The 25804-nt window shown below is 36.1% G+C and overlaps 1 protein-coding gene across 4 annotated transcripts in view; it reads left to right on the top strand.

Moving 5' to 3' along the window:
- Positions 1-25804, top strand: part of LOC122787161 (tyrosine-protein kinase ZAP-70) — a 730437-nt gene that overhangs the window by 246966 nt on the left and 457667 nt on the right. The window contains exon 1 of one of the 4 annotated variants that reach the window (XM_044053739.1): positions 13041-13093. The exons of the other annotated variants lie outside the window; for them this stretch is intronic. The gene's annotated coding sequence lies outside the window, so the exon portion shown is untranslated. Of the gene's footprint in view, positions 1-13040; positions 13094-25804 lie in introns of those variants that run through there. 4 annotated transcript variants of the gene reach the window in all.

Raw genomic sequence — 25804 nt, 5'->3', positions numbered from 1 at the left:
CAAATGGTCATTTATTATTTAACTTAAGTGTTTGACTTCCTCCTTTCTTCAAGAAAGGAGGAAGTCAAAGAAGGATCTTCAAAACATTCTTCTTGGATTTCTCTGATTCAAGCACTACTATTTTGGAAGAAGCTATTAACCCCATCTGGGTTCTAGAAAGAAACTGCAAATATTTCACACAACATATTTCTAGAAATGTCAATGAGAATGTTATGAACAGAGCTGTGTATCCAAACTGGTGTCTTACGTGAGGCACAAACCCACCCTCCATCTTATCTGGTATGTATCATAAACAACTCAGAGGTTGTCCTTGCCATCTCACCACCAATGTACTTATTTTGACTCAAAGACATGGACACATTACCATAGATAAATTCTCCCCATTATGTTTAGTCTGTATAAAATAATACAGTAATATAATAAAAATACTGTGGTTGTAATGTAATAATACTGATGTAGTAATGTAATAATACTAGCATAGTAATGCAATAATAATGCTGAGGTAGTAATGTAATAATACTGAGGTAGTAATTTAATAATACTGGCATAGTAATGCAATAATAATGCTGAGGTAATAATGTAATAGTAATACTGAGGAGTGGCGCAGTGGAACAGCGGTTAGCATACTGCCACAGAATGCTTGGGTTATTAGTGCAATTCCTACCTGGGGTGCCTTATGTGCAGGAGCTTTACATCCTCCCTGTAAAACTCTGTTTTTGCTGGGCATCTGACTTTCTACTTGCATCCAAGAGACAAGTCATAGGTGAACTGGTGTCCTTCTATACTGTCCATTGGTATGACCACCACATTAAAGTAAGTGTGTGTGTGTGTGTGTGTGTGTGCTATGCAATACACAGGTGGGTGACTCACTTAAGATTAATTCCAGAGAGTGCTAGGACAGGTATCCACATCACATTGTAAGCATGGCTACAACTGCTGCATGGTTATTTTCATGAAGTGTTACTACTGAGGAATATAACCAGAATGATGGTTATAGCCAGTATCCATGTTTCAGAAATGCAGTTTTAAAAACTCACAGATGAACACCTAACAAACTGCATTTATGATCAGTGACCTCATCCTGATTCTGAATACTAAGTTACCATCAGTGACCCCATCATGATTCTGTACACTATTTTACAATCAGTGACCTCATCATAATTCTGTACACTAAGTTACAATCAGTGATCTTATCATAATTCTGTACACTAAGTTACAATCAGTGATCTTATCATGATTCTGTACACTAAGTTACAATCAGTGACCTTATCATGATTCTGTACACTAAGTTACAATCAGTGACCTCACCATTATTCTGTACACTAAGTTACAATCAGTGACTTCATCGTGAGTCTATACACTAAGTTCCATTTAACTCCAGGTGATGCACTAAGTGAGGAACGGCATTATTTCTGCATGTATGTATATATGTATTTATTTATTTGTTTGTATTTATTGACTGGGTTGCTGACCTTTTTACAGGCATGACCTGGTCTCACAGGACAGGTGATAGCACAATACAGATTTGAAACTATGCCAAAGAATATTATAATATATGAAGGAATTGCATTGCAGTTTTGTACTACCATAGGTTAATTAGTATTAGACTAACTGCCCCTTATGGGCTATTTTAAGCTTAGCCAGTTACCCATGTGAGGGTAAACTCTGCACCTTGTGTTTGTAAGGTAAACACCTTAACATTTATGCCAACCTCCCAACACAATGTAGGAATCGGGATAAGCCCTGGCTGCTGTCTGCTCCTCTCCCAGCATCTATCCCCTGTGTTACCCTGCTCAATTTGTGCTTCTAGCACTAGTCTGTAGGAATTCTAAAGGACCCTTTTCAAATATCAGTGGTTCTCCTCACTGCATATCTACCCTACAATCCCTCTCTCAAGGACACCAGTAAATTACCCTGCTCATCTTGTGCTTCCAGCACTAGTCTGTAGGAATTCTAAAGGACCCTATCCAAATACCAGCGGTTTTCCTCACTTCATATCTACCCTACAATCACTCTCTCAAGGACACCAGTAAAGTATGTCTGTTGAATAATTCCTGCCAGAAAGACTTTCTACTATTGTACCACTACTACAGGTGTTAAAGCAAACCCTGAGCTAGGACAGCCAGCAGCCTCTACCCCCCTCTTCTGTACCTTCACACCCTGTCTCCCCCATCATCTATAGAAAACCCTTTTGTCTAGCACCCACTTTTCCTTGTTGTACTCCAACCAACTCCCACTCATATCAGCCTGCAATATTAGACCTGTCCACTAGGTGGAACCCTTATCCCAGCCATAATCTCCTTCTTATCATCTCTTATGCCCAGCTACTTACCTTAATTTCTTCCTTTTGTCCCTGAATTGCTATTTAGTCCTCTCACTTTACCCCTTACTTCTACTGTCTACATCCACCTTTTCTAGGCTCAGTTCTCACTGTCCTTTACCCGCGTCTGACTTTTTCAACTTACCTTCTGGAGTCAGTCCTGCTGATTGTTTTTTATAACTGCTTCAGTATCTGTCTCTACCCACTCCGTTCACCCTGTGGGCTCACTACGCTCCCCTCCCTACCCCTAATTCCCACCCACCCCCAGGGATCCTACTTTTATACTTACTAACCACACCTCTTCCCATTACTCTCTACACACTTTACCATTGGCCATCTTATCTCATATCTGCCTTCTCTTACCACTCACCTTCAATCTTACCACACCCTTCTCCTTACCCCCCATCCTCACCCTTTATACTTCTAAATTCTACATACAGACATCCAATAGTTAATTCTTCCAATGCATAAACCACCCACCCCATTATATGTCCTACTTTTATTCACACTTTTACTACTACCTCCATTAACCTTTCCCTACTTACTCACCTCGTATGAACACCCACTGTATCCACACCCTCACTACCCTAATAAGTAAACCAACTTTCCATCCCTACCACTCCTTTATATCCATGCAAATATAACATCTTCACCCAACTACCTACTTGCAAAGTATCATAGAGTACTACACATTAAATATAACACTTTAAATCTCAGGAAAGGTCTACTTCTATACAGCAGATTCCTGAACCCAAGTAATTTAGCACTACTACTCTCATTAAAGGATGGTGACATCCACCCTAACCCAGGCCCAACAACAACTCCTATCACTCTCCACAACCATAATCAGTCAGCTATTTATTCCCTTATATGCAGCATTAACAACAAAGTAACTCAACTCAAAGCTCTAGTAGAAGTCTACTCTTTTGATATTCTCTGCTTAACAGAAACATGGTTAAAACCTGTAACCAAAGACAATGAAATCATCCCATCTGGATATAATATCCTGAGACTCAACCGAGTAGCCAAGAAGGGCGGTGGGGTAGCTATTCTATTTAACTCTGGCTTACAGTTAACCACATATGACTGTGCAATACCTCTAGATTCCAATGCAGAAATTTCACATCTCCAAACTTCATCTTAACAATGCCAAATTTATCTATATTATCTGTATGTATCTACCTCCTGGTAATAACATTGTCACCATGGAAAATATCCTTTGCTGGCTATCCCAACACCTGCTCCAAAAAATCATAATCCTAGGTGACATAAACATTGATTGGAACTGCTATTGTAGCAGCCTCCCTACCATCCACATTAACCTACATTAACCTATATGGGTTTTCACAAACCATTACCTCCCCTACCAGGTTTAATAAAGCGAACAAGAAAGCAAGCATATTAGACTGGATTCTCATAAACCAACATCCTCACATTTATAATTCTGGAACCCTCCCTGATGATATAAGTGGCCACTCACCTACATCATCAGGCATAAAGCCAATACTCCCATTCCAACATCTGTCAGAAATATCAGATCCAAAAAGAACTTTAACCCTGATCTATTCCAAAAGGAACTAAGAGCTTGCAATTGGTCTCCCTTAAGACACCTTCCTTTAGAAGAAGCCGTGAAATACTTTAACTCTAACTTCCTTGCCATTCTTAACCACTATGCTCCAACCAGATTAATTAGAATTAAAACCAATTCTGCCCCATGGCTTTCAAAAGAAACCAAACACAAAATCCATCTTAGAAATAAATATTGGGCCAAATGGAGAATAACTAAAAACACTGTAGACCAACAAACCTTTAGACAGTTAAGAAATGACACTAAGAAAGCTACACTCTCTGATAAAAGAAACTACTACCTACAATTTCAACAAGCTAACCAAAACAAACCACAAAAATTCTGGGCTAGCATTAACTAATTACTCCATCCAGGTCAATCCACTACACCAAACCCTCAAAATACCGATCACAAAACTCCCATGCATGCAGCCAATACCCTCAGTATGTTTTTTTACTAATGCTATCTGAATACTAGCTAGTCAGCTATCACCTAATAGCTTCACTTTACCTTCCTATAACTCAACCTCACCCCCTCCTTTTCATTCTGCCCCAAAAATATACATTCTAACCCTTATACAAAAACTAAAACTGTGCTCTCCCTCAGCAGGCCAACTAACTACTGAATTTCTACAGCTACCAGCCAAAGCTATTGCATATCCCATTTCCATTCTGATCAATAGAACTATTACCGAAGGTCACACCCCTAGCTTATGGAAAGTCTCCCATATTATCCCCCCCCCCATAAAGGTGGTCACTCCACTAAACTCTCTAACTACCGCCCCATTGTCCTTCTTTCTCATTTGGCAAAGATCATGGAGAAATGCATCCATAGGCAATTACTTAACCACTTAACCCAAAATAACTTACTTTCCAGCTGTCATCATGGTTTCAGACCTTCACCCAGCTTTACCATTGCCCTCCTTTCCTTTACTGATTGCATTAACAAAAACACAACCTTAATAATTTTTCCTCTGCACTATTTATCCAAGTGTCTAAAGCATTTGAAATGGTAAATCACCAGATTCTCATCAACATACTCAAATCCCTGTCATTAGATGCACCTTCCATAAAATGGTTCCAGTCCTACCTAGATAAAAGACAACAGGCTGTACTATGGCACAAGACTCTATCTACCCTCCTGCCCGTTACCCTTGATGTCCCTCAAGGGTCCATCCTAGGACCTCTCTTTTTCTTCATATTTATTAATGACCTTCATCTAGCCATCCCCCAAGCCACATGCATACAATATGCTGATGACTCCACACTGATATGCTCAGCCACATCCACCCTTGATCTTCACTCTCTTACCCAGAAGGTATTTAACACAGTTAAACAATGGTTTACATAACATTGCCTTCTCCTGAACCCCCACAAAACTAAACTCCTCCTCTTCAATCCTACCCACAAGTCCTCTCCTTTTGATTTCTCAGTTACATCGACCAATGGTAACATTATATCACCAGACCCAACCACCAAACTACTGGGTATCACCATTGACAGCAATATGAACTTTGACATCCATATCAACAATACTATAAAAACTGTCAATAAAAAACTTGGCTCTCTCTATAGGATTAAACCCTTCCTTTCACCTACAACCAAAACAATTATAGCTCACACTCATCTAATCTCCACACTCCTCTATGCCTCGCCCATTTTGAATTGCTACAGGCAACCCACTTAGAACCCACCATTGCATTAATATAAAGCAGCTAGAATGGCTTGAACTACAAAACCTGATTAAATTCCACCAACTAACCATTGCCCATAACACCCTTTATAAACCTTCCTATACTCCTATTCTATCTACCCTCATCACCCCCTATAAAAATCTAAAGTCCTTACAGTCATCACACAAACTTCTTGTACACACCTCTAAACCTAACAACAAGGCTGGGGACTCTCTCTTCTCCAGTTAGAGTAGCTTGGTCAAAAATGTAAAATAAAATAAATAAATATCAGAAGAATAATTTTTGTAACACAATTTGGGTATTCTACAATGAGAAGGTAGTTATATACTCATAAAAACCTTCAGGCAGAAAGAATACACACAGCTCAACCAGCTATGTACAAACAATCCTTAAACTCTTATTTCTACCATCAGGAGAATCATAAAAAATAACACCTATGTACAAAAATATACAGTCTCACTTGCTGAGAGATTTGATAGACAGATACTTGTGGGATATGGTTACTACAGAATGTTAGTCTTGTTCTATAACACAAGTGCATTTATTTTGATTGGTGCCTATATAGTGATTTTTTTTTTTAATTCTGTGGTATGTTTAGTGATGATTTCTGCAGGGAGGTGGTTACAGCTAGCAGGCCCAAGCCATGTGATTTGAATCAAGATTAGATGAACAGGATGACATGGCCACATCTTATGTCCTACAGGTAGACAATATCCTACTTTTAAGAACTGGAATAGAAGGCAACTAAAAAGGAGAGATACCGTATCATTTACTGGTAGCCATTAAAGTCAATACATGTTCACAATGATGAGTGCAATATTTTGCTAGTAATGCAAATCTGAAAATCTTATTTTCAGTAATTTGTATTATTTGGATAATTATTTTTTTATTTTTTGACATTTGTTGACTAGGAAAGTCCATTGGGTCAGGAACCCATTTTCAGTGGAGGCCCAGGAAGAAAAGCTTCACAATTAACAGTCGCATATAGACAATTTAAAAAATATATTTTTTTAAACAAAACGATTAAAAAGGTTACAATAGTAGAATACATAGACAATATAAAAACTTATCAGTATATATCATAACTTATATAAATTTAGATAACAGTTAGTAGTATAGTACAAAAACCTGAGTTTCTTTTTTGGCATTGCATGAAAACATGGCAGTTTTTGTTGAAGCAGTTATAATGGTAATACAGCTGTGTTGCTGTCAGGGTAAAAACTTATTTTAAAACTATGGAACTGGTAAAGAGTGAAGTAGTGTAGGTTTTATGGTGGCTTGTTTGCTTTGTACTGGCATATGAGGTTATCTAGGAAGTATGTTTTAATGCTACTTTATATGTCTTTATACAGTCTATTTGGGTACTATGGGAGGGTAAGGAGTTCCATTTTTTAGCAATGTTATGGGAGAACAAGGATTGTCCAGCTTTTATTGGGCTTGGTTACACCTAGTAACAATTTGTTGGAAGATCTAAGGGTACGTGAAGGAACATGAGTTTGAAGTATTGATGAGAATGCTGGGAAGCTATATGATTTATAAATTAGCTTATGAGCTCGCATTAGCTGGGTATAGCAAAGATAGTTTGGGAAATCCAACTAATTCAGTTCAGAGATTGCTTGGCAGTGGTGTGAGCTGTTAAACTTTCCTGAGGTGAATTTAACTATTTTATAGTAACAAGACTGAAGTTTATTGCTGAGGAATGAGTGAAGGTTAGTAAAGATGGCACTAAGAAAAAAAAAAAGTGAACACTGATTGATCGACCTTATGTAAGCGAAAGCTTACAATCTCAAACTGTCAGATCAGTGATTTTTTTTTCCTTAGGAAAAAAAATCTCTGATCCAAAACACATACACACAACACAAGCACACCAAACAAACAGAAATCCACACACATACACCTAAAATCTGACACCTAACCCTACACTAAACTATGCACACACCACTAACTATCCACTTACCTTAACCCAAACCCTAACCCTAAGGTCTGTCACTATCGCACACTCACCTCACCCGCTCCCTAACCCTAACTCACCTAAACCCGCCCTAACCCTCACGTCCACACAATAGCACACATACCTAACCCGAGCCCTAACCCTAACTCACCTAACCCAGCCTAACACTCACATCCACACAATCACACACTTACCTGAATCTGACCTGTAACTTTCCACCACGGCACTGAAAATACCGAAGCAACAGAAACGGACAACCAAATTCTTTCCCTAGGAAAAAATTTGAGTTTCTGTTGCTTCGATATTTTTAACATTCGCTAAAATAAGGTCGATCAATCAGCATTCGCTTGTTTAAGCATTCGCTGATCTAATATAGACCCAATAAAGTAAGGTAGGGATGAGTAAGGTACTTGCTAGTTTTGTTTTGGTGTTTTTGTCAATGTAGATTTTATGATGATAAAGTTTGCCAAATTTAAACTGTGTTTTCTTTATTGCGCTGGGAATGTGTGTTTCAAAAATGAGTTTTTCGTCAATTGTAATACCTAGTAGTTTGGCAGATTTCACCATTTCTATTTCAGTTCCATCTTTAGATAAGATTTTGAAGTCTATATCTGTTGGTTTTGAGGAGAATAATAGAAGTTTTGTTTTTTTTTGGCATTTAGTAGCAGTTGTGAATTGTATAGCCATGATTCATTCTCTGTAAAAGCATTTTGAGTAACTGTGAGGATGGCAGAGAAATTGTTTGAAATAGAGATTACAGTTGAATCGCCAGCACATTGGATAATTTTACCTAGTTGTGAGATTTTGTGGAGGTCATTAATAAAGATGTTAAATAGTAGTGGTCCCAAAATGGAACTGTGTGGGACTCCTATGTTGTTTGATAGCTAATCATATTGGATGTTTTGCCACTTTACAGATTGTTGTCTATTGTTTAGGTGTGATGTAAACCAGTTGAGGGACATGGGGGTGCAACAAAGTTTTGCAAATTGGATAAGAAGTTTAGTATGTGATACTGTGTCAAAAGCCTTAAACAGATCTGACAGGATTACTGATGTGGGGTGACCTGTGTCTAATGCTTTGTTGACAGTATCAGTGAAAAAGAGCATGGCCGTAATAGTGCTGTGCTGTGGGTCGAAGTCATGTTGAGTGGGAAACAGAAGGCCATTATCAATGAGATACTTGAGTAATTGTGTGTGTACACATTTCTCAAGGATTTTGGATAACTGAGAAAGTATAGAGAGGTCATGAGAGTTTTTTTATGTAGTGGGGTAATAATAGATTTTTTTCCATAGATGTGGAACATATCCTTCTGCAAGAGAGCATTTGCTGCTAGTTGTAAATATTCTGGGGGAAGGTTATCTGCAGAAAGAGATCATGGTCTGAGCTTTTTTAATAGTTTACATATGAGAGATATGGGTACTGGTTGAATAGAAAACGACTGAATTGTAGCAGAATTGGAATTTTTGTCAGGAATGAGTGGTGCGTTGTCATTTTGTTTGACATTATTTGTATTCTGAGTGTATGGGTTTGGGCTTGTTGAGGAGCCTTTGATTAATTGTTGGATGGTGGTAATAAAGTGTGTATTAAAGTCATGGGAAATTTGCTGAGGGGTCTTACTGGGTGCAGGAGATGGATTCTGTAGAGTGCCAGGATTGAGACAGGTAGAGACTTACTTCCAAAATTTGTTTAGATTGTTTTTTTAAGGTTGTTAACCCACAGGAGAAATATTTTTTGTCTTGTATTACTAGCTTAGTGGCTCTATTTCTTAGTTTAAAATTAATTTCATTTTGTTGTGTTCTTTCTTTTTGATAGCTTCTCCATGCTTTGTCTGTATGAAGGATGCATTGTTTGGTCAATTTTGTTAGCCATGGGGCATGATTTACTTTTCTTCCCTTAATGCATATGGGGGGGAAAGCTATTAAGAGTATCCAAGAAGAGCTTATTGAAGTAATTAACTGCCTCGTCTAGAGGAGAGTTTTTAGTGGGAGCCAGTTATGGGTTTTTAGAATGCTTGAGAATTTATTTTGGTCAAAGTGGGTGAGATTTCTGGATGTTTTATAGGAGTGTGTCTTGAGTATATGAGGGTGAGTCCTATGGGTGTATGCTGGGAGGTGGTCACTTAGTATATTGGGCAGGGTGCCAGATTCAGAGTAATTGTGGGGGTGGGTAACTAATATCCAATCTAGGATAGATTCTGATCCTGTAGGCAGGCCATGGGTGGGAGTATTGATAAGCTGAGTAAAGCCGTGTAAATTAATGCTGTTGGCTGGTGAGTTGGAGGTAGGATTTTGCCAATTAATATTTATATCTCCTAGGATTATTGTTTAATTTGATACATTTAGGTGTATCCATGATACAAATTCCTCTAAAATGGGAATGTTCTGACCTGGAGGGATATAGACTACTGCGATAGTTAGATTTTTATTTTGTTTATTTGAAGAGTTGTTAGGAGAAGTTCTAGGTTTTGAAAGGTAGGGACTAGTTTGGGTCAAGAAGTGAGATTTAAGCAGTTTTGGTATATTAATGCAACACCGCCACCCTTTCTATTGAGTCTGTCTGATCGAATTGTGTTGTAGCCTGGAGGGAAAATTTCAGTATCTGAAATATGTGGCTTTAGCCATGTTTCAGTTAGTGTGACAATATTTGGCATGTGGGTAGTTAGCCAGGTATGAAATTCAGAAATGTTATTACAGATGCTATGAATGTTTATTGTTATAAAGTATAACTGGCGTTGCTTTGGGTTTGTGTTAGATTTTTGGGAATGGCTTGGGCCAGGTTTGGGGTGGATGTCCCCACATTTAGTAAGTGTGAGAAGAAGGTGAATTATGGTTTGAACATGATTGTTTTACAGAGGGGTCTGGGATATTGTGAGAGGCAGAGTTTAAGTCGAAAAAGTTGGGATGGTGGGGGAATATCGCCCACTGCTGAAGGAGTGGTGGGTCACTCGCTTCTTAAACAACTTCAGAGCTGACTGCGTTGCTAGTCCAGATGACTTAACTATTTTTTCTGTTACAATAAAAGGACTTTACATGACCGTACCCAGTGTAGCTTTTTCCTCTCACTTACACTATAGTTATCTACTTGAATGGTGGAAATGTGGAAATAGGCTATTATTGCCCAAGCCCTTAAGGGAGGGGGCACAAATAGCCTATGCAATTATTCACCTATCCTTATTACAAGTATTGTAGGGAAATGCTTTGAGTTGGTTATCAACCAGTCTACCAGGGGTAGACAGATCACAGAGATAAGTCAGCATGGCATCTGACAGGGCAGCTCTTGTACAATTAACTCAATCCCTTTTTTTTTTTTAATGGCTGTGTCAGATGCCTTACATGTCACTGCAACAATGGATATCTTATTCTTAGCATTGATGAAGGCACTTCATTCAATGCCCCGTTCTACCTCAGCATGCATCTGGTTGAATAATCAAGAATGCCATATTAGAATTAAAAATAGCACATCTGATTGTTATAAAATCAAAAGGGGCATGTCACAGGACACAGTATCAGGCCCAGTTTGTTCAGGCCACTACCTTGATAGGCTGACACATGCTGGTTATAAAAGTTTGCAGATGATGTAGAGATTGCTGCACCTGTCCCGATAATTACAGACAAGACCACCAAGAGCTATGAGAGTACCTTGATAAACTTTTTTATTTGGATAGGTAATATCTTAAGTGCAATATATATATATATATCATATCATGCACCTGGGATTTTCAAATAAGTGTTATCCATATTCCATTAGTAATAACATTCTAATATCCTTACCTGAAATTATATGGTTGATGACCAGCTGAATAGTAACAACAATAGTAAGAAAATGCCATGGAGTATTTCTGCACTATATGGACAGCACTTAAAACAGTGTGTGCATGGGTGTGTGTGTGTGTGTGTGTGTGTGGGTTTGTGTGTGTGTTTGTGTGTGTGCGTGCGTGTGTGTTTGTGTGTGTGCGTGCGCATGTGTGCGTGTGTGTGTGTGCTATTGGTACAGAGTTGTGACAGCCCTTCTAAATGAGTCTATGTTAAAAAATCAAATACTGTTGCAGATTTTGTTCTTACATTGTTTCGGAATGAAATAAATTGGAATGATTTAAAAGTTTTGTACAGACATATTTTCTTGGTGAAAACACTGCTGTAATATGAAAGGCTCAAGCAGTAAAGCTGTATTCATTTTGCTGTAGTCACTTTAACGGAGTTCTTATCCCAGAACACAAGCACTTCAAAGAGGTGTCACCTGCTTACTTATTTATTTGTTTAACTACGTGCATATTTACCTACTAATGTGCGCACTTATTTAGTTGCATTGCTTTACAAGAATAGCCTGACATATTATCCATTTTCAATGGAGTGTTGACAGACTTTTTATTACTTTGGCTTAGATGACATGCTTGCTTAGTGAAATTTGAAGATATGATAAGATGTTAATTAAGATGACCTAATTGTTGATATTTAGTATGCCTTGATAAGAAAATGTGGTTAGTGTGATGTAGAGAGCTATGTAATGGAATTAGGTGAAGAGGAAAAATTAATGTGTTATATATTATGCACATAAGGTTTGAGATGATAAACATATTAGCCAATGTAAAGAGATGTTGGCCTGTATGTTGTTTATAATGTTAATGTTGTAGAGGTATATAGGCTGCTGATTGGGTTAGGGTTAGACCGGAGATGAAGTGGGAAACAGTGAAGGGTAGAAAGAATCATATGTGACTGTTATACTGATTTTGGGGACAATAGAGTGGGTTAATGTTTTGAGTATTACTCAGGGAAATTGTAGAGTAAAATATAGTCTGTGTACTATATGATATCATATTCCTTGAGTATGACATGGACAATAAGTAATAAACCTAGTATAGTTATGAATACATGTTCTGCTATCTTGAAAGGCACCCTCTTATAGTCATGGTTATCCAGGGCCTGGAACAAGTTCCTAGTTAACATCACAATTTCAATAACACTGAAATATTGAAAGAAAAGAAAAACAAGTTGACCTGCTCTTTCATGATTAAATTAGACAAGCAAGGTGAGGCCAAAACAGGTGTCTGACATTGTCTTCTTTGAGGCCTTCATGCAAGAACTTGCATTGTACTGACACCACAAAATTGTATTCTAACATTGTAGCTTTGTATGTGCCGACGCCACAAAATTTTATTGTAACATTGTAAAATTGTATGTACTGAGGCACAGAACTGATACCCTCAGTCCATCCGTCCAGTTATTATTTATTTTTTTTAGACTCAGGAAATGTTTACTAAAGATCAAAGTCTTAATCCAATGACAGAAAAGGTTATTAAATAATCCTACACTGCAATCTTGATAACTTCCAGTAAGACACCTCGATAAACTCATGCCTTTTGCAGATTATACACCAATGTGAAATTGAAAGCTTGCATTTCCGTTTTATGTTAATATGCAAATGAAATGTATCATAATTAAATACTATTGGAAAATATTAGTCAACAGAGACAATATACTTATAACTGAAAAAAGTCAGTAGTGTTACGGGTGGGTGTTCATGACAGAAAGTAGATGTAATGCTGCTAGCTTGAAGAGGAGTTAAGTAAGTGTACTACAGTTTTATTTTTAAATGCTTAGAGCATACAAAGTGTATAGTTGTTATACAAATAGGCAAATGAGTTAAGTAAGTGTACTACAGTTTTATTTTTAAATGCTTAGAGCATACAAAGTGTATAGTTGTTCTACAAATAGGCAAACAAGTTAAGTAAGTGCACTTTAATAAAAATAATAAAAAAATCCTTACTCTAATTAATCTGTACGTACAAAGTGAGATAACTGTGTTCTTTAAAGCAGTCTGAAGCCATTGCGAGAGTTCATAAAGAAGGTCGCTGAAAGCAGCAGTATTCTGTAGAATTAAGCAAAGGCATTAAAGGGTTGTTTTACAAAAAAATACCCTTTCACTCAGAAATGTCTGCAAAAAAGGAAAAAAAAATATTTCATTTTTTCAAGTTATAATAACCTTAAATCTGTTCACTATGCAAAAAAGTCAATTTCTTTCTCAAAACAAATGCATTTTTAAACATCTTTTCAATAAGCTGTGTTTGTGATCCAGGCATTCACTTGGATGACACTAGAAATCCTTCTACACTGAGCGTTGTTTTAAAAAACATTAAGCACTATTATCATTCAGTGTTCTAAAAACAAACTGCTTATGATACAAGATACTCTTTCAGAAGTAAGCCTTGATTACATAGACTAAATCAACAAACCTGAAATAACTAATGTCTGGATTATGGAAACAGTTAAAAGGTCTTTTTCACAATGACTACTTTATTGTGCCATTACTGTGCTATACAATCATAATTCCATTTTTTAAGTTACTTATAATGATCTTTCCATGTACCTCAAAACAAAATATAAATGAAACAGAAACAACAGTGCAGCCAAACTCTAATAATATTTAAAAATATTTAATTTTTACAAATACTGCAGGCTACTTCAAACTAGTAGACATCTCTGTCTGTCTGTCTATCTATCTATCTATTTATCTTTCTGTCTGTATAGAATCCTAGCTTACTAGCTGTTTGGTCACATTGCACAGTACTGTTGTCTGAATCTTGTATATTTTCAAAACTGTTGGGCTTTGAATTCTTTTCTTATACAACACAGCCTGTATTCAGTGACCACAACCTTCCACTTATAATCTGTATGACTAAGGTACGTTATCATAAAAGGTACAGAATTATACCTTAAAATAAGCAATTGTATTTACTATGGATTTCTTAGTTAACAAAGACTAAACCAAGCAAATAAATAAACAATGGCTTCTCACATTGCCAATGGTTTCCTTAATTCATGTATTTTTCAGTGGATCAGTGAAAACTTCAGTTATCAGTTCTGTTATTATTCTAATATAATTAGCACTTCAGATTTGTTGCAGAAAAGGTATGTTTTGTCTGGTTATGTTAGCTAGCAACCTTTGGTGGATACATAGAATACACCATATCAGCAAGAAGTGCTAACGAAAGACAAGCACAACCTCTGAAATATTAAGGTGCAAGATAATAGTACAATTTAAAGAAGTTATATAATTGTTGCTTTAAGTGTTTGCATTATTTATACTTTGTTACAAGCTGTAGGAAAAATAGAATAAATATTTGCATGGACCATTTGTCTTGTATAACACTCTCTTTTGTTATGATACATGTTAGCAATTATTACAGGTTAAAAGAGATGAATACTGCATTTCAGCTTCTGAACATTGTTACAATATCCATTCTGGCTATACATTTCTGAAAGCACCATGTAATAATTGCATTTTGCAATAAAGCAATGTTTAATTTAAGAGGCATTTGAGTTATTCCCACAACACAACTGCAGGAAATTTAAGCTATATGTTTAAGTAATAAAACTTATGTTTGCACTGCAGAGATTAACCAGTGGCAAAAGAAATGATTACCTGCGTACTGTAAACTGCTTTTGCATATTAGTGCCAGAAGTAACAGATTTCATTTGCAGAATACTAGCCTTGTAATATGTACTATCAAAAGATATAAAAGATAATGGATAAATAATGATTCTAAAGTAATTCTACATTTTTTAAATATTTCTTCAGAACTACAATTAAAGCAAAGGCAATCTCATAATATATAAATAATAACGTATACCGAATGAAACAAATTTATGAGGGTCTTTTTTAATATTCATTCTTTTTTTTCCAATTTTGATTTTAATTAAAGTATGTATATAGATATATATATATATATATATATATATATATATATATATATTATATATATATATATATATATATATATATATATATATATATATTTATATATATACATATGTATACTTACAATCAAGAAGGTCAATGCCAAGAATGTTGACTAGAAAAAGTCGACAACACAAATGTCTACACATTAACTTGCATGTGTTAAGAAAAAACCTCAGGGCATGCAAATAAAAAAAAAATAATAATATAATCATTTGCCCCCCACACACACCCGCACACACACCCCATGCTAATTATATATATTAAGTCTGAGATGGCACAATTCTCAGGGGAAAGGGAATATTCCCCTACCCAGGGATTGTCAGTATAGAGCATTTATCGGCTAAAGGTGGATGATTTAATAGTTGCCAACCACCTACTATTCCGAACAAAGAGCTGACTGCCATAAAATAATTATACTGAAATAAGAAAGAGCGATATTGAAACAAGAGAGATCAATAAGGATTTGCAAGTATTTCAAGAAACTTTCATTCTAGTTGGTGAATTTAATGCACTTCATGAGCAAAGTAAATTAGCTTGTGACAAACTAATTAAATAATAAAATAAATTTAAATTTATTAAATATTTAACCCAACAAGCTATTTATTTATGCACTTATTTAAGTACAAATAAGATGAAACATTGCTAAACCTGACTTATGTCTGTATGAATGTATGTGTAATTGATCTAATAATTTTTCAGACATCAGTATGAAGAAGGAGGTCTGGGTTTGAAGAGTCAGATGTTGGTTGGGATAGAGATAAGCAATCTAAATGCTGGCCTCTCCATCTAAGGTGGTGGGTAGACATCCTGCCTGGCTACTTCCCTTGATGGCTGATAAGATCTCTATCTCAAGCAGGCATATGTATCAGGAAATTACAGGCTATTGCTGTGCAGCAGAAGGTGTGAACATGGTTACACATGTAGTGAGATTTCACTGATGTCATTGCACTCTGTTCATGGGAGTTGGGAATTAAGTATGAATCAGTGGAAACAGCACCCCATGCCATCAGGATACCATTGCTTTAGAATGCCCCTTTCTCTTCTCTGCTTGAAATGTTACAAATGCTATAAAAGAGAGAAAAAGTCTATAGCAGAGGGCACAGATACATATGAAAAAAGAAAAATGGGGCGGTGAAAGTTAAATTTTCAAGGAATTAGCTCTGTTATACATATCACACAAAAGGCCTTCTTAGTTACCTTCCTAAGTAAATAGATATGTGTGTGTATATATATATATATATATATATATATATATATATATATATATATATCTATATCTATCTATCTATATATATATATATATATATATATATATATATATATATATATATGGTTCTAGGTTATAACACCGACAGCTCACAACATCGACAACGACATCACCGACACCACATCATCGACAGTTCACAAACACGACACCGCACACACTCAACACATCATCACAACAACCAATAAATAAAACAAATTCCCTGACCAAAAACCACGCACACAACACAAGCACACCTAAATCCTAACAAACAAACATTAAACCTTACATACACAACTATCCACAACCCTAACCGAAACCCTAACCCTAAGGTCCGTCACTATCGCACACTAACCTAACCCGCGCCCTAACCCCAACTCACTTAACCCGCCCCTAACCCAAAACAATTCACTATTTCACCCTTACCTAACCCGCGCCCTAACCCTAACTCACTTAACCCGCCCCTAACCCAAAACATTCACTACTGCACCCTTACCCAACTCGCGCCCTAACCCTAACTCACTTAACCCACCCCTACCCCTACAGACCGCCAACATTGCACACTTACCTTACTCGCACCCTAATGTCCGTCACTACTGCATACTTACACATCCTTTCCCCATCTCGGTGTTCTCCGCGTCGGTGTTTTCATCTGTCGATCTTCTGGCGTCGGTGATTTCACTGTCTGTCTTCTCATCTGTCGACGTTGTAACCTAGACCCATATATATATATATATATATATATATATATATATATATATATATATATATATATATATATATATATATTATACATATATATATATATATGTGTGTGTGTGTGTGTGTGTGTGTGTATATATATATATATATATATATATATATATATATATATGTGTATATATATATTTTTTCCCTATTAGAGCTGCGAGTTTACCTTTATGCAAGCAAGACAACATAGTAAATCAGACTAATTAATCAGTTGTTTCAGGTTCCCAAAACATTTGTTTGAATTAACCTTTTTCTTCATCAAGTTACTTCTTTAGTACTGAGCCTCTTAATGGTCTGTTCTTGACCTTGTGTATTACAGCCGTCCTTTTGCAGAATTTAGCCAGTGAATATGACCCCGTTTTATTATGGATCCCTTCATGCTCCATGGTGCATGGTAGTAAACAAAATAAGAAAGGCTTTTCTCTTTTCCCTGCTGGCTTGGACACATGGATACTGTTAATACTGTTACTACTAGCTGTGAATCGGTCCCACATTTATCGCAGTGTATTATTTTTGTATTGCATTATATTTTATTCGCCTTATTTATTTAATGTTTGCAGATTATGTTTTCTCCCTTCTCCAAACCTGTATACCACCCTGCTGTCTCCTTTTTCTGTAAGCAGAAATCCAAAACGATGACAAACTGGCCCCAAAATTAACACAAAGGCAGTAGGATAGATGAAAAAAACAGCTCTTTTGTAAACCAACACAAAGGCAACAGAATAAATCCAAACACAACTTTATTCCAGAAAGAAATTGGATTAGCACATTTGTTCTAATATTTTAAAATTTTATCATTAGTACTGAGCCACATAATGGTCTCGCTTTGACCTTCTCTATTACATCTGCCCTCTTGCATAATTTAGCCAGTGGACATGACCCTATATTAACATGGATCCATTCATGCTCCATGCTGAATGGCTTGTACCAGAGTATATATATTCAGGTCTCAGTTTTCTTTGATATCTGCTGGCTTGGATACATAGATACTGTTATTGCTAGCTGCTATTATCAGTGGTGAATAGGTCCCATATTTATTTATTCGTATTATTTTTGTATTGCACTATATTTCATTCAACTTATTTGTTTAATGTTTGCAAATTATGTCTCTCTCCCTTCTCTAAACCTGTATACCATCCTGCTGACTCCTTTTTCAATAATGTAAATCTTTTCTCATTAAACAGGACATGGATGTCTTAGGCTAAGTGATGGTCACTCAAGCTCTCCTGTATCCAGTTCTGTAGCAAAGCTTATATTAAATACAGTATGTTCAGAACATGGACTGAAATTGCCCTTCTTATCAATGTAATGATTCTATAAATAAATCTTTGTGTCAATTAAGTCTTCCTTAGGATAACACTTCATGTTTAATCCATCTATCAATGGCAGTCTAGTTTTATCAATATCTAAATCAAAGGTCAACAGTGTCCAGCATCTGTGCTGTAAACTGTCTCTCTGTCTGTTAACCTGAGTGCAGCTATGAATGCATGTATGTATGTATGTAAACATGTATCTATCTATCTTTCTATCTGTCTATCTATATCTCTCAGTCTAATGTATTCTAATCTATATATAATAATATCCTAAATGTGGACCTAGATCAAAAGGTGTAATAAAAATATTTATCTGTGTCCGAAAACCCAGACACTGAAAAGCCTTTCTCATTTTGTTACCTACCATATCTGGTTAGTCACCAAAGATTAACTTTAAGCCTTGCTGGATCTTAACAACCTTATTATCATTTTTGGCAAGTATAACTTCCATCTAAACTTCACTAAATATGATATATTTATACAACTCACTAAAACCTAAAGTTCGTTATTATGAATGCAAAGCACAGCCATATACAGTGCCAAAATATACTAGTCCACCTAAAAAAACTCCCAAAAAAGTAAATCTAAATGAAAAACAGTAAAATAGGAGTGTAAAATGTGGATTTTTTTCAACCCGAGCTTCCATTCAAAAAGGGCTCTTATGACCCAGTGAACCATCCTGGTAAACAAATGCAAACAAATAAATAAATAAAAATCATGGACCATGTCTACCACACATTTCACACAGAATGCATATATATACACAACTCCACAAAAATATTACTGTACACCTAAATTCAACTTCACACATTGCACATATAAAATACAGAAACATAACCCCACAAAACAACAGTGCTGAAGACTTCTGCACGAAAGAGCTTGTTTGGGTTCAGTAGTAGAATTTCAGTTTATTAATAGCCACCATTAGTGTCCACAAATATAACCCACATGAGTGCTGGAATCCTTACACAAAATAAGACAAGATTCAGCTGTAGGCCGGGATGGCCTAAACAATCATTTCCTTAGTCAGCTAAAGACATCATCCTGAAGTGTTTTGTGTCTCTTTTCCATCTCAGTTTTTAATCTAGGTATCTCCCTAAGCTTCAGAAATCAGCTGTTGTTATTCCAGTATATAAAGCTGCTGGTACAGTCAAACTGGATGTTGTCAAACGAGCTTCACTACCATTTGTCCTACGTACTTTAAAAGGATGCTATTTGAATGTGTTCCGCAGTTTTTATTTCTTTATTTTACGTATGTGCTAAACAGGTATGACTAGTCCAGTGTCCCTTTTCAGATGTTTTGTGGCTTTTTCTGATTACTAATTGATTTAATTCAGCATGTTTTCAGTAACAGCCAGTACTCATGGTCTACGTTTCTGTATTTCTGTGTTGAAAGCAGTTGAGAAGGGAATTCCAGCTGATATAATTTATTTTAACTTGATAAAGGCATCGGGCATGCTTTCTCATGACACATTAGTGAATAGCCATGTTTCCATTGATGTCACTGCCTATATTAAAGGTTGGCTTATGAACTAGCTACAAGGCATATCTTTTTTTGTATTTAAACTAAAAACAATTCTTTCAGCCATTCACTTAACATTTTTATTATCACAATATCAGCAAATAAGTACATATGTCTAGGCAAATTCCCTGAGGATAGTTTAACTGTCCACATTAGCTATGTGTATAATCTTAACCTCACAAGTGCTATGGCTCAATTAGGTCCCTGTCATCTTTATGAGAAGCAAGCAACATACTGAAAGTCACAACACTGAAAAGTATGTTGTTGTTGTTGAATCTTTCGGCTTTTCCCGGTTAGGGGTCGTCACAGCGGAACTCCGGTCTGCTAATGATTGGCAGTAGATTTTTACGTGCCGAGTTGCCGGCCCTGACACACAACCTTCAACGAAGGTATGCCCATTCACGCATGTCTCCACACCGAAGACGCTCTAGCTGATAATCGAACAGGACAACATCTTACTGTGAGGTGACAACGCTACTGCAGCACCACCACCGCAGTATGTTGTTGAAATTTCACAATACTGAAATGGTAACATGTTGAAATCAAACTATCTACTCACCTACATATGCAGAGAGCTGGACTGTAATCAGTTCCCTGCCAGACTATAAACCAAATTTTCCAGAGTAAACTTGCAGAAGACACACTCCTCAATGGTTTCCCACAAGGCCTTGATTCTGATAACTTCAAAAAATGCTTAAATGTTAAAAATGAAAAGACTTAAATAAAAGAATAAAAAGATAAATTAAATGATGACTGCCTTTATCTAATATGAAAACAGCATTACTGGCAAAACAGCTGTGATTCTGATTATCTAAACTAATTAAAATTAAACCAAACAAAAGCATAACAACTATAAAAATAAAACTAGCTACTATTACATTACTGAATATATAAAAATTAACTTCCACGATTTAAAAAAAGATTAAAAAGTGTGTTGTATCCAAGTAGAAAACTATACACGAGAAACTCCTTTCATAAATGTGTACAGGAACTACTTAAATCTATACTTACTCGACAACATATCCATTTACTAGAGTCCATTGAAATCGATGACATACAATATTTCAAACCAAGAAAAACAGGGAAGGTATATACAAGATATGTGAGTGGTCATGTTTGCATAATAACTAAAATAACTTGCATCATAACATCTAGCCCTGCTAATTTCACCCTCTTGCAGTTATTTCTACTTGTTGGTGCCATCTTTTATTGTGATATAGTCTTTGACCATAAATAATATGGGCTATACATTCCTTGACCTTCATATCTGAATCATGTAAAGTACTATACATCGGAGTAAGAGGGAATCTCTGATACATCCTCATCTCATTCCCGTATTGTCAACTTTTCTGACCTCAAATGAAGTGGGGAACACTTTCTAAGAAAGCGTTTTAGTAAATCTCTCACTCTTTGCGTAACCCATAGCTGTCAACTCTCCAGACTTTCACAGAGTGTCCAGATTTCTGCCTCATACTTTTGATTTTTCATAAAATTTATGGTTCAGTGGTAAATCATTGAACACTGAAGTCACTAAATAATGGCAGGCATTTGATTTGCAGACTTCAGTCACTTCATAAAATGCATACTAAAGCAAAACTTATTTTAGCAGCTAATTTTATAAGAACAATAGTTAAAATCTGTCCCAGATTTGGACTGTTTGACCCCATTATTTTGGCTCTGTCTAAAATTCTTGTGCTAAAAAGTTGAGTAGTATTGTATAACCTAATATTAAAAAACAGTGTTTAGTTACCCAGATGTTCCTTGTGTGTCAAGAAAATTGCCATTCAAAAGTATCATCAGTGGCATTAGATTTATTTTTTAATTCAAACGTTCAGTCTGCCTAGTATGTTTTTTTTTTTCAACTTTATTAACAAAAATAAATCCAAAATGTTTATGTTTAGTTGGCCATTCTAGTAAGACCCTCTCAAGAAGGTCAGCGTACAGTACAGAACCCAAAAGAAATATACAATGTGTTAAAATGCATTAACCATAACATGTCTGATGCAATGTTGATGATAAGTAACCCCAAAATGTCCATTTCATTGTAATTTCTAAGGTTTGGCCTGTTTGTGGTTCCTCATTCATAGTTATCAGTCGTAGCTATGTGCTCCCATAGAGTACAACTGCATGTCCTTTTCTCCAGTGAAGTTACAGATCTTTTTTACCTGAATCTTCAATAATAATAAATAATAAATAGTGATTAGGCTATCTGTAAATACAGAGCTTTGTTATGTGTTTTTAATCAGCTTGTTATTTTATAATGTTTTTGTCTTAGAGAAAGTTTTTCTTTTCTTGTTTTCATGTCTTCTTTCTTTTTTGCATTAGTGTGGGAATAAAATAATTCAGGCAAGGTGTCACATATGTAACTCCCAAGTTAAAGTCAGCCCTACTGATTACGAGTTTTTTTGTGTGTGTGTATTTATGTGTGTTACATTTGCTATGATTTTTTTTGGTGTGTGTGTGTGTGTGTGTGTGTGTGTGTGTGTGTGTGTGTGTGTGTGTGTGTGTGTGTGTGTGTGTGTGTCTTTCTCTGTGTATGATATGGATTCTGTCTGGAAGGTCTCACAACCTTTCTGTGCAGAAATTTATAGTTATAAACATTATCCCATTATGAAAATGCAGCAAACATATATGCATACATGCTATGGTCAATATGGGGACAAATGACCACACTTTGGAGAGTGGCCACAGCAAACATGAAGACTTCCGTATGTAACATACATTTGCATGCAAAGTTCTTATTCTTTCAGTTTGTATACAAGATATTCACAGAAGGATGGTCATAGCTTATATATAACGTATAAATGACTGTAGTATGTTAGTTGCATTTTGTACTTCCATGATATCTTAAAAATGCTCCCTTGTTAAGTTTGGTAGATATTTGTGTTTGCACTGTACCACCTTTATCATTTCGCACTGGTACAATGAGTGTATGGCAGTAGCGTTGTTACCTCACAGCAAGAGGTTCTCCCGTTCGATTCTCAGCGTGGCTTAGGAGAGCCTTCTGTGTGGAGTCTGCATGCCCTCCCCCACGGTTGGGTAGCGTTCGAAAGACATGCGTGTGTAATTGGGCGTGCCTTTGTTGAAGGTTGGGCGTCGAGCTGACACCTTGGCATTTACTAAAAATCTACTGCCAATCATTAGCGGACTGGAGTTCCGCTGTGACGACCCCTTACCGGGAAAAAGCCGAAAGACGAACAACAATGAGTGTACTACTGCTGGGAATAGCACATCCATTTATACAACCCCTCTATACATCTGCCCTTTCAATAAATCTGTCAACATTAGGCAACTCTCTGGTCACGCACTTGTACTGATCTATTATCCTAGCCATTTTATGTTTTGCTGAACAATCATGTATGATCATTGGTATGGGGAAGGTCAAAAGTACAGTACATTACAAAGTACATTAGCCATCTAAATTAGAGCAAACCTATACAGACATGGAGAGAATATGCAAGCTAAACACTAATTATTGACTGAACCCCAAGACACTTAATCTATAATGCAAAAAACACATTCACTTATGTTTTCTATCTGTAATAATAAAGTATATCTGTTATCATTAGGATTGCATCATTGCTTCTCTTGCATGAAATCTGAAGCAGCTTTACACTGCTAAAAGAAAAAATGAATTAATATTTATATACGTATACTTTTATTATTGTGATTTTTTTTTTTATTACTGTTGGCCATGCATGTATTTCAAAATAAAATGAAGTCCTTCATTATAATGCAAAAAAGGTATAATGCTTACTTCGGAAATAAGAATGGACCCCACGTCCACATTCACTTTTAGAAAATGATGGAATATATTACTGAAAGAATTGCATTCCACAATGATTAATATTAACTTCAGCTTTTCAAATTCTAGGATTATCCTGGGCCATGTGAGAACATGACCAGTAGGCTTATTTGACATTCAACTATATCTCACTATTTCTGATGTAGTTTCTAATAAAATGACATGCATTACTTACATTTGTTTGAAGTATGTTATTTTTAATATTAAATCATATTTCAGTGATGGAGCATACAGTGTTTTTTCCAATATGAAATTGTCCTTTAAACTCTGAAACTGATGCAAAATGAAATATTTCTTATTTTACCGATGTTAAATATGGGTGGTACAGCGATACGTTCTGTAGCATTTCTATCTCGTGTCAACTGGCTCTTCACATCATTAAGCTGACTTGATTCCTCTGTCTATGTGGGTTTTCTCCATGTGTGCAGGTTACCTTCCAACGTTTGAAGACATTCAATGCATGAATGGGTGAAATGGCATTCTACAAATTGCCTTTAGGTATCAATGTTGTAGACTGCTACCCCCATCCAGTATGAATTTTAATGCTTTATGTCTGTTAGCTGCCAAAACCCTGTAAAGAACAAAGCAGGTTATTAGAATATTAATGAACAAATTCATAAATTCTAACATATACATAATATGTTGATTAACTGAATATCTTTAGTTTTAAGTGACACATTTCTTTGAACCTATAAACTTCATCACAAAGGAAAAAAATATATAGGTGGAGTACATCTCTCAGCATTGCTGTTCTGCTCGTTTTTGTGTGTGTGCTTTTACAAATAACTGTTTCATGCAATTAAAAAAAAGTAATGACAACAACTGTTTTGTATAGTCTGCATGCACATGTCATGTACCATGATGGATGGAACCTTATTTAAGTTTTTAAAATCAGGTATGCCTTATTTTACATGAGCTCAGTGCTTTGGTTTATAACTTACAGTTGAACAATTAAACATTACTGGGGAGGATTGAACATTATGTAGGCCAAGTTTGCTTTCTTTTGTGGTTATATTTATCCTTTCTTTTCAAATGTCCTTGCAGCTGTAGTGTTTCCAGTTACTCTGTCTCAAGAGTGTAATCTAATATTGTGTTACTCCCTCATCTCACGTCTTCCATTTTTTTTCCTGTGTATGGCATTTACATTTGTGCCATATCCCTGAAATTGAGGTCCCTTCAAATCATTTAACAACAATATAAGCTCATTTGCTGATTCCTCTTGGGTTTTCAATTTTTTGGTACTATGTTTCTTAGCCAGCAACAGTGTTAAGGTTATTTAGGCCACATAATATGTATTTACTCTTTCAGATTTCCAAACCAGCTTCGATAAAGCTATATACCCCTCTCTATGACCCAGAAAACCCATACCATGTATTTAAACTTATTGGAAACACTCACCATCCAACCCAATACCATATTCATGGATGTCTTTAATTACCCCAATATTAACTGGGAATCATATACGACACCAAACATACAGGGACAGAGATTCCTGGATTTTGTAAAGACAAACTCCCTGGCCAGATTATCAATACATCGACAAGGGTTACAACCATACTGGATCTGGTCCTCACTAATATGAAGTGTGCTGCACACCCCCTAGTATAATGTCTTCTTTGGTAATGTCAGACCACAAAATGGTCTCTTTTGAAGTAAAAATAAAACCTGGACCCCCAGTTAACCCTGGAATATTCAGGAACTACTCTATGGCTAATTTCACACTATTAAATGATAACCTGGCAAAATTTCAAGCCCCCCCCAAATCCTGTGAACACTGCTGCTTACAAAGAACTGTTCACAGAATCCCTATACAAGCATGGAAAGAGCTGCATAGGGCAGCTATACCCACCAGGAAGAAGTACAGAACTAACTTAAAAAAACAAGCCACTCTGGTAAATAATAG

Source organism: Protopterus annectens, chromosome 13.part0 (assembly GCF_019279795.1).
Source record: "Protopterus annectens isolate FY-2018-M chromosome 13.part0, PAN1.0, whole genome shotgun sequence".
Classification (NCBI taxonomy): domain Eukaryota; kingdom Metazoa; phylum Chordata; order Ceratodontiformes; family Protopteridae; genus Protopterus; species Protopterus annectens.
This window is presented reverse-complemented; position numbering and strand designations above follow the sequence as displayed.